Raw genomic sequence first — 10,920 nt, forward strand, 5'->3', positions numbered from 1 at the left:
CTGATATCTGTCAGCACTCCGTTTGATAAAGTTGTAACATAACCTAAGAACTGCAATTTAAATAGTAACCGACGCCATATTTCACTCATCCATGATTAATGTCATTAATTTATCTCCCACATACGTATAAAGCTCGTGTCAAGTAATGCCAAGGGCAGCTTTATAGCCCTAAACATTTTTCCAGTTTCCATTTTCAGTAATAACATGTTTCAACTCATTTGATCACATACGACGAGTTCCACCACCCGTCTTGAACAACATAAGTTTCAAATCGATGTTACGGGAAAAGCGACTTCCGATTTTACAAGATACGGTTCATTTTACACTGACAATCGAAGAATCTAGTACTTTTATGAAGTCTGAACACATGTGTAGGGCCGTAGTAATCAAGGTCTACAAGTCTTTGCAAGTTGAATGTCAACGTTTTGTTTATATTTGTATAGAAACTATAATACATGTGCATAAGATTGACTGTCTTCGCAATATTGACTTTTCAAAGCTCACAATAGAGCTTAAAGTTGATTAAAAGGACTTCGCTGCAATTTCAAATGCATGCGCAGAACAATCATTATTTGCTTTAGTAATAAAGCACGCAGATATAAGCAATTATAAAGATTTTCTTGCCAACAAATGTTTGCAAAGTTATGGTTCAGCATTAACAAGATGAAATAATAAACTTAAAATCACCCCGCAAGCAGAAAGTTGAACTAATAATTGATAAATTTAGACATCACAAAATATTAATGTCATTATTAAAGTCAATACAAGTTTAAAACAGAACCCAATAAAGATCGCTGTTCATGAATAATAAAGACATGAAAATATCACAATTACACTCAGAATTTACGACCCATAACTTGGCAAGTAGATTCTGAGATCTTGGCCCATCAGACTAAAAATAACAAAGGTTAATATTGTGTTGAGGGCTATTTTTAACTTCGAAGAACTGAAAGATATTCTGTCGCGTGTGGTTTTTATTCAAAGTAAGTTAATAATTCATTACTTGGAATTGTTGGATGTACAGACATCAGACTATAGTAACCATATTTGCAGCAAAATCACCCTTAATACAGCAAATTTAGATACCAGTGATTATTTTTCCACAACCATCGTCTGTACCTTTTTTACATCCCTTTATCATACGGGTAGCGACAGGAGTTTTAATTAGTATTATATAGTATACATTATTAATTTAACGTAGAATACTTCTACAATAACATTATTAATACATGCTTAGAATTTCGAGAACAAAATCATGTCACTAATCAAACGTTTTAAATTTGAATAATCTTCTAGCTGGTTCATTAAGAACTCTTTAAGAAGCTTAATGATGAAATGGATATCAATTTCTTTCCTACAATCACACCTCAGATTCGGGGGCATGCACCTCGATGGCGCCTTTTACGGGCGTCTGATGATCAAATTCGGTGAGCCGAGTGGAATTGTAATGTGTTACTTGCAGTGGACAGTAAATTTAACGGTACTTGTTGCAAGCTGGTCAAACAACAACATTGGTGCAAGTGGGAGACGGTAGCGGGTAAGTTGTAATGGGTGACAATTCTGAGTGAGAGACAGTTGGATTACAAATAGGTTAAGATAATAAAGTTGGAATCAGTGTTTTTGTACTTATTCCAATGAATTTGAAGACAAAGATAGTGATACTAAACTAAACAATTTGCTCAAATAACAGGTGGGATCAGATTGTATTGCCAAACTTTCGGAAACCACTTTAACTAGTAAATCTAAGTAAGTCATTTTGTTAAAATTATCTTCCTACTAATTTGTGAATGTGGAAGATTATTTCCTTTTTAAAGTGATTAACATAATTATTTCATGTATGATTTAAAGTCTTATTGTTTATTTTCATGCATCGTGAAATTCATAATTAATATTATTGTTTGATTTGGATTGAGAAATTTCTAAGTCTGCTTATCCTACTACTACCGTTCGCTTTTCATTTCCAACTTGTGCCACAAACCAGTATCCCCAAACAGGTTCTGTGTTGTTTGCAAACTTTGCGTTTGTTTACGTTTTATTTTTAGCAATATCGTCTGAATTATCGAGTCAACGCGGACTTTTGATTGTGCTATAAACGTTATCAGTTTTATTCCAACTTTTGTGGTTATTTGAGAGGAAATTGACCTGTAATTAGAAGTTGAGTGTTATTATAAACGGATATCTTTTCTTTAAAACCCAGGGTTTTTTCTGGGATAATATCAACGTTAAGTTCTCGAGTAATTGTATCTTTATTTACATTTCCTTTGATGACTATCATTTACAAAGATATTACTTTTAATGTGTCCACCTTAAGATTTTGCTCTTCTAATTTTATTTTAATCACACTAAGAGTATGAACTGGTTCTGTACGTGACAAGGTTCTTTCTGTCCTGTCCTGTCGTTTTTCGCAGGAATTGTTTTTTGTATCCCGTTTAGTAGTAGACATGTTGTAATATTTACATTCACACCAACATCTCGTTTGAGTGTCCCGTAAAAATCCGCTTTTGCAAAATCTCTTTTGCGAAAGGGCCCTCAAATAAGAGTTTTCGTGTCTATTTTTGTCTATCACTTTATTACTTCATGTACCTAATTTGATCAAAACAAAACAGCCATTGATTTTCCCATCGCTCAATCGTCTCATACAAAATTCATGGTCACGTACACTACTTGTATGGAGTGGGCGAATGACCGATTGCGTCGGTACGTGTGTGAAATATTCTGTTTGTATTATAAATGTATGGATGCTCTGTATGCAAAAGGTGTGATCTCTTTAATTATCATTTTGTGATCTTTCATACTTATCGTTCGGCAGCCGTCATTATACGTTTCATGTAGTTAATTGCAATCAAATTAATTTATAAGTATATTCTGTATATCCTAGTAGGTAAATCCTTGGGAGAGGTCTTTGTCCAGCAAATGACGTCTGCTCATTTGGCTGAAATGAACGAACGAACATTATTATGATCAGTCAATAAAGGTAAGACTTTCCAAAAGTTTATAGTACCTACCTACTTTAAATCTTTTCTCTGTAATAAGACAATGTTAGAATATATTATTATCAATATAATTTTTATAAAATACCAAAATACCAAGGATTCTCCATCACACGACATTGTTGCATTTTACCGCAGCCCTGTCGTATTTTTCATACCAATAACTTTAATAACAGTATTTACCGAAGCACCTCAAGAACATTTAATTTACCTACTCGTTAAGACTTTCAGACAAAAACAACCAAGTGAACTGAGGACTTGGTTATCACGAAGCAAATATTATGAGAGCGATCCGTCGGCAAAGCCAAAGGCGCGGCTCGTGGTAAACAAAACTAAACAATAACGAATAGTTGATTTTGTTTACGGTACCAGTTATTTCTGGATGTTTCCAGTTTCGTAAATACACGGCGGGAAATTCTTCGCTTATGGTGGCGCTACGTGGTTAGTGATGCCAACTATCAAGACATCGACAAAAAAAAATCTAGATAGGTAGGACAAGTTCATTAAGACACTGGTACCTAGCTAATAAAATTTATCGGCTAGACTTTCAAAAATAAAATCCCAAAAAATGTCTGTCCGTCTGTCTGTCTATCTACTAAGTTGTAGTAGTTGTAAGTAGTTGTCTAGTTAATTTTTACGCAGTTGCGTTTTTATACTAACCAGATCCAAATACATGTATTTAAAAATCGTATTTCTACAGGAAATTGAAAACAGTCGGAAGTAAACTCGTTACGATCGATTTTATTGAAAACCTTTATTCATGTATTTTCTAGAATGTTGGACGTCATACATAAATGCAGTATTGGATGGTCTCCAACTGCATCATCGCATGATTTATTTTCATTTACAATTTTATACTAGTTCCTCGTTGGTTGGCAATGCACTTGATCTTCGATAGTAAGCATTTATACTTTTGTTTGTTGTTGTTTATAGACTTGACTAGAAAAGCTTTCAGTAGGTCCTAAAAGGACCGGAGACCGCGTACCGGAAAACGCAGCGTGGGACGTCCACCCACAAGGTAGACCGATGACATCGTAAAGGTAGCAGGAAAGCGCTGCGTCCTGACGCAGGCCGCTACCAATCGATCAACATGGAAAGCATTAGGGGAGGCCTTTGTTCAGCAGTGGACGTCCTATGGCTGAAATATTGATGATGATGATGATGAGATCCTAAAGGTGCTGTATGATAGATCACCTGTAGTTTGGAATCTCAATGGAAAAAAATAAATAATAATAAGTAGTTCACCTAGTCCCAAACAAAGCAAAGCTTGTCCTATGCGTACCTATAGACAACTGAAGTAAACATACTTGTTGATAAAATATCATAGCACATTAATACGGATGACATATGTAGATTGGGATCACATTATTATTTAAAGAGTTGACATTATCCTGTATTCACAAATTTTTAAGTCACTATTTTTTCATTACCACCATACCTACCTAACCGGTACTTGAGATAAGATAAGAACCTATTAAGTACAGTAAATGTATGACATCTTCTACATCTACAATGTTATCGATAGTTCCAGCTAATTGCAATCCCATCCCTATCCTGTTATTAGTTTATGAGAAATAGAAGCGCGTTGACGTAGGTCACGACCATCTGGCGCGCACAACTGTTTGTGAGGTTTTAATGCTCTCGTCTGTGCTGTGTCTGGAGACACACTTATTGTCTTTTAGTCTCGTTTGGTTGTTTTAAAAATAGTTTCAGTTTTATAATTAAGGTCATTAACTTTGGATTCGCCACAATCACCATCATCAGTGTGTTCTCTTACTGAAATGTTGTAGGACGTCCACTGCTGAATATAGGCCTCCCCCAATGATTTCCATGTTAATCGATTCCTCCAGCAACTTCCTGTTACCTTTATGATGTCGTCGAAGATACAACATTTAGTCTCGGTTAATTGTTTTAAAATTTGTTTTAGGCAAAGACAATTAGTATGAGTGCATTAGATTATACCGCCATTTCAGTCATAAAAATAATGCGTAGGAAGCGTGATAAATTCCGTCTAGACATTATCCTTTTCACCAAAATAATCTTATAATGATTTATCGATTGAATTCTTACATGATTAATAATCTCTGTGCGATTTTGATTTATAGATAATTTAAATCTACTGTTTTATAATTTGCTTCCTTTCTTTGTTAGTCTATTACTCGTCATTAGGACTTTGATAAAATCAGGACCATCAATGAATTGTAATTATTTATATTATTATTTTGTATCAATTTTATTTTTTTCAGAGTATATTATTTTATAGGCTACTTACAAAACTCTTTATTTTTTCTTCCCATAATCGCTCTTTCACTCCGCCAGATTGATTCACGATGGTGGAAACCACGTTAATTAGTGGCTAAAACCGCGATTTGGGGTCAAATTGATTGCAAATTGGCTGCTACCGGTTTTGCGAGTGAAAAAAGATATTGACTCTGGCGTGGTCCAAGGCGTAAACGGGAGGCTTCATTATTTTTAATAACTTTTTAGCAACTTAAAAATTTAAGTAGACATCATCAGCAAATAACACAAAATCACATAGATCTTTTGTAAATTAGGGAAGGTCAATAATATAAATAAGTAATAGCAAAAGACCTAATATTGATCCCTACGGCATACCTATAGCTGGAGATGATTAAGAATAAACAAAATTGTCCTCATTATTTGTCTCATAAAATAAAGATTAAAAATAATATTTTACGAGTGCTTATAACTTGAACCAAATCAAATTAAGTACATCGTATTGCACTTTCGGGAACTAACTTATTTACGGTTTGTTTTTATATTCAAATTATATAGTTTAAGCTCTTAGTTTTAAGCTTAATGAAATGATCTTTTATTTTATTACACTTAAGTTCAAAATGGAACATTTTTATCTACATCATAACAGACGCCAGTAAGAATATCAACATCAGAATTGAGGCATCTTAAACAGTTCTAATAAATACGATTTTACTAAAAAGAATACATGAAAATAGTCTGATTTGCAACGACTGTATAATATTTTAATTCATAATTTTTCCAATTCTATCTTGTAGACTTGTGGGTATGCAAAATAATATTTTATGGCCAAAGTAAAAAGGTATCAAATGGCCAAAACAGCTTTAAATCATCAAAACAATACAAAAGTGATATAACTAGCGACGCGCGCGCAGTTCGGGGTCGATCAACTCGGACGGTAGCGCCCGCTTTTTGATACACACCAACATTATAAAGCTGTTTGTGTAGAGTTTGATATCTTTTAGAAGATCTTGTTTAATTGTTATAATGAAACGTTTAATTGCTAGTGATGATTAATTTTATTTTTATTCGTCAGTATTACCAATTGAGTTTCTATCTGGTTCACATTTTTTTTAGTTTTGTTCTTCGGATTGAAAAGCGGGAGATTATACTTTATAGTGTTATTTTTTAAACGTATGGGCATCAGTGGACTTCAATAGAATGAAATTTTGTCCCCTTGTTCGCATGTACCAAAACTTTTAAAAAAATCAGTATCTACGGTGTTAATAAGTCACATCAAGGTAAACTTTGACACCTCATGCATCTATTGATTTAAAAATTATGGGAAAAAAAATTATACTGGTGTCTCTATAATTTAGAGTAACTATCATAGGTATTATATTTATTCCATCGCGAGAATCATACCCAATAGTTTCAGATGGTGTTGAATTAAATTTAAATTTTCAACGGTGTCCATTACACCTATTCAAACGTTCAAATGATACCAAAAAAACTAAATCTCAGAACACAATCAATTAGATTTAACACATCCCGCTTCATCGTGAAAGGTTTAAGAGACAGGATCATTCATCATTCACGAGAATCAATGTATTCATGGACATAAAAACTTATTTTATATTCGGAAGCCAGTGTAACTGAGAAGTTTTTTTTAGTAATAAAATATTCAAGTTTTTTAACAGACGTTTAGATTTTTTAGAGATTTCTAAACAGGTTTTCGTTAAATTATTTAGAGTTACAGCAATTGTAAGGTATTGCTACCTTTACTTGTTATTTAAATTTTCTTTTTAAGCTCAAATGGTAGCTTTAAAATTGGTGTTTCCGTTTCTTTNTTTCCTTTTAATAAGAACCACTTTAAATCTCGGCTGAGTACAATATCGACTTTTTTTCTTTTAGTTGGTTAGTAATAAAATCTTCACAATGTCCTATTTTTTAGATGAAAATAGAAATTTAAAAGTAGGAACCACACTATTTCATAAAAATAAAACTGAACTAAAACGGCATATGAGCTAAAGCAAGTAAGTAAATATTTACAAATTACGCGTCTATCACCGTTCTATTTCTGTCTCTGTTAGTTTACGAGTGTGGAGTTGAAACAATAAATCAATTTCAGCGCGTGTCAAGCCAGCGCATTAGCAACTTGGATCAGTCAACAGTCAGAATGGTTTTGTTCTTTTTGACGATGAGATTGACATTGAAGCTGGAAAACGTCAAATTGTCCTTTACAATAAAAAAGCGATTGAAAAAAAATATTGCACATTAAAATGAAACGAGAAAAAAATTACAGCAAATGGTGACTGAGCATCTTCAGTAACTTAGCCTATAAATCTCAAAGGTGGTTCACATTCAAGATGGTTATTATAACTAGGTACTTATTAATCTAAGACACAAATACAAAAAAAATTGAACTCGAGAGTACCCGCATGATGGCAATTTTTTCTACTACATCCCAATAATGTGCTGCTTTTTTTTTGTTTACAAATACTCCTAATTTTGCACCAGTATTCCAATAGTACCCCAATTTAACAAATTTACCCCACATTGACGGATCCACACAATGATGATTTGAAATAGGAACAGGTGTTCCAATATTATTACTACAATGCATTAGTTTGTGCATTATAGTAAAAAAAAAGAAAAAGAAGAAAAAAACTAAGCTTTCGAACGAATCAAATCCGTATACGACAATGATTGCTTTACGTCAAAAAATAACACATCTATAATTATGGAGTTGTCAAACCAAAATGCATCCAAAAACAATGTAAATACAGTCTGCATTTGAATCCACAATTTTTTTACATAGGTCGTTTTGCCACGCGGCTTCGAAGAGGTCGTTGGTACCCAGTGGAAACTGAAGCACAGGTGTCCAACGTTCGGTCGGTTAGAAAGAGACAGCAGTCGTTAATCTGTCCACGCGCGAGAGAGATGCAACGAAAATAAACGTTGAACTTATGTTTTTTTTCTCGTGCTCTCTCCCTCGCCTATGTTCGTGGTTTTTTATTTTTTATACTTACGTCGTTTTGTTGGTCGCCTGAGCCTTTTTGGCTTATTCTGTAGCTTTTAGCTATATTTTAGGGTTCGTAACTATTATTATTCAGCAGAAAAGGTTAGTTTGACCTTGCCTGTCCTTTGTTTTTTCGGATGCAAAATTAGGGTTGGGATCATGCAAAAAATATGGTATCAATCATTTTTGCTGTAACTAACCAACTATTATTACCAACGTCTATATTTTGTGGTACCATTAGATTTATTTTTAAAATCTGTTAAAGCTACCTAGCTAATAATTTATAGTAAGTATGGTCACAATAAAATGTGTGAACTATAGGTATGGTATGATTTTGAATTATCTTAGTCATTAGGTTTTATTTTTCCTGTTACGAAGTGTAAACCGTTTCTTATTTGCAAGTAAATAATACCGGATTATGTCACCCCAATAATAATGAGATTGCAAATCTTATTATCTTTTTGTCAATTTTACCTATTATTATCTAGAGATTTGCTTTGTATTAACTGTTTAACATAAAAAAATCGGATATTCAAAAAAATACAGACACTTTACTTTCGATGCTAAGAATGGATTATTAAAACGTACCCGTTATTTATTGTCTAACTAAACCTTTATAAAAAGGTAATAACTGTAAGCACCGAATTTAAAAACAGTCATTAGTTAAAAAGCCATCTTCATCTTTAAAAAACTAGGTATGTAGTAAGTATTGATGTTACTTAACCGCTAATCCATACGCGTGTCCACAGTAATTACAAAAGAAAGAAACCACAACTAGCTCTTAACAAATGTCCACATCTATCAACCGCTGAATAATTTCTACCAGATAACGCGTACCGTTAGCAAAATAAGTATCTGTACAGAAAAACATATTAACAGCCACTCAAAAACGGCCCTTATGCCCTTAGAAATAAAATGGTAAAGTTAAACTCCGATATGTTTGAAAGTTTGTTTTTATTCAAAAGTGACGCGCAATAAAATATGAGTGATAGCCAAAAAGATTTTGAGCCTTAACACTGGAACGGTAGAGCTTTCTTTTGAATTATTTGACAGATGCCAGAGATTAGCTCACAAACCATGCAAGTGAAGTTACAGGGTTTTAACGTAATTGATTTTGAACTTTCAGGCTTGGGTTTAAGGTTTAACTTTTTGTTGTGTTGACAGCAAAAAGAAACTTGGTTTCGGTATAATGTAGGTAATGCAAGATCGGCTGTGGATGTACAAAAATTATTGTAATGATAGTGATATGGTCCCGAGTCATTATGGCTCATTGTTCTTCGGTTGCGTGTTTGTAAGTCGGTTTTGATTGTTTCGGATTTGAGCATTAGTTTTCGTTTTGTTTATCAACACACTTTACTCGATTTGTTGTTAGTATTTTTATCGTGCGCTAAACCGTGAAAGTATAAATAAGTTTTTAAAAGATTGGAGGAATATTTTTAAAACTAGCTTTCCGCCGCGGCTTCGCCCGCGTGGAATTTTGTCTGTCACAGAAAAACTTAATCGCGCGTGTCCCTGTTTCAAAAACCGGGATAAAAACTATCCTATGTCCTTTCCCGGGACTCAAACTATCTTTGTGCCAAATTTCATCAAAATCGGTTCAATGGTTTAGGCGTGAAAGCAAGACAGACAGACAGACAGAGTTACTTTCGTATTTATAATATTAGTATTGATAACTAAATAGGTATTTTTACATCTTTTTTTACATTAAACATTCTCATCATCTTGCCAATAGGAACCCTTTAAATGTAGTGAAAAGGATTTTTAATTGTTTTTATTTATTTGGTTTTGCAAAGTAAAGTATGTACGTGTCTACAGAGTGTGCAGTATCACATCAGCAAAAAAATTGCGTACTAAATGTTATGTTGTCATTCTGCTTTATGTATCACCACATAATCCACGCCATAACAAACTAAGATCAACCAAAAACTTAAAAAAATTACTTACACACGTGCATCCATTACAACACGGAAAAGTACTCGAAAAAACTGAATTGGCGTTAGGGATTTAAAAGACCGAAGACAAAAAAGTTGATCCATCGATTTAGATTTTATCTTGAGTTTCGACCTTAGGCGTAAAGACATAAGAGCAAAACAAAAGCCGTAAGTCAAGAAGGCTGTAGACACTCACACATGGGTAGATCAGGTGTTGTTGATTTACAGGGACGCAATACAGAGATACGGCGTAAGACCAGTAGTGGACCAGTTTAGACGTAACTGAACGGTAATAATCGTGGTATTGTTGGGTACAGACAGCAAATACATTTTCTGCTGTATAACAATGTATATCTTGCTTATGGGTCATTTTTCAAGACAGTATAGAAAATGGGACTTCAGATTGCATTGTAAAAGTTTCTCCTTATTCTAATAAGTGAGTGGTTTTGTTCATGACTTGGACCTATTTGACTGGTAACCTGGTTTGAATCAGTATTTATTGCAGCAACCTTTTCAGTTTCACGTAGAGCTACATCGCATATATACTCTCTACTCTACGTTAAAATGATAGATCCATTGTCAGCATAGCATTATTAAAATTGTTTCTTCGTCAGTTTCAACGTCTTTGGTGCTTTGGAATTAATTGACATGGACATGACAATTAAACATTCGTAACTCCATGGTAGAATTGTCTTCCAACCCGTCTGATCAGCGTGAAGAGTGTAGGTAGACCAATCCCTTCATATTATTCTTCTGGTAA

The sequence above is a fragment of the Ostrinia furnacalis genome, unplaced genomic scaffold, assembly GCF_004193835.3.
Source record: "Ostrinia furnacalis isolate ACB-3 unplaced genomic scaffold, ASM419383v2 OfSCF1084, whole genome shotgun sequence".
Taxonomy (NCBI): Eukaryota; Metazoa; Arthropoda; class Insecta; order Lepidoptera; family Crambidae; genus Ostrinia; species Ostrinia furnacalis.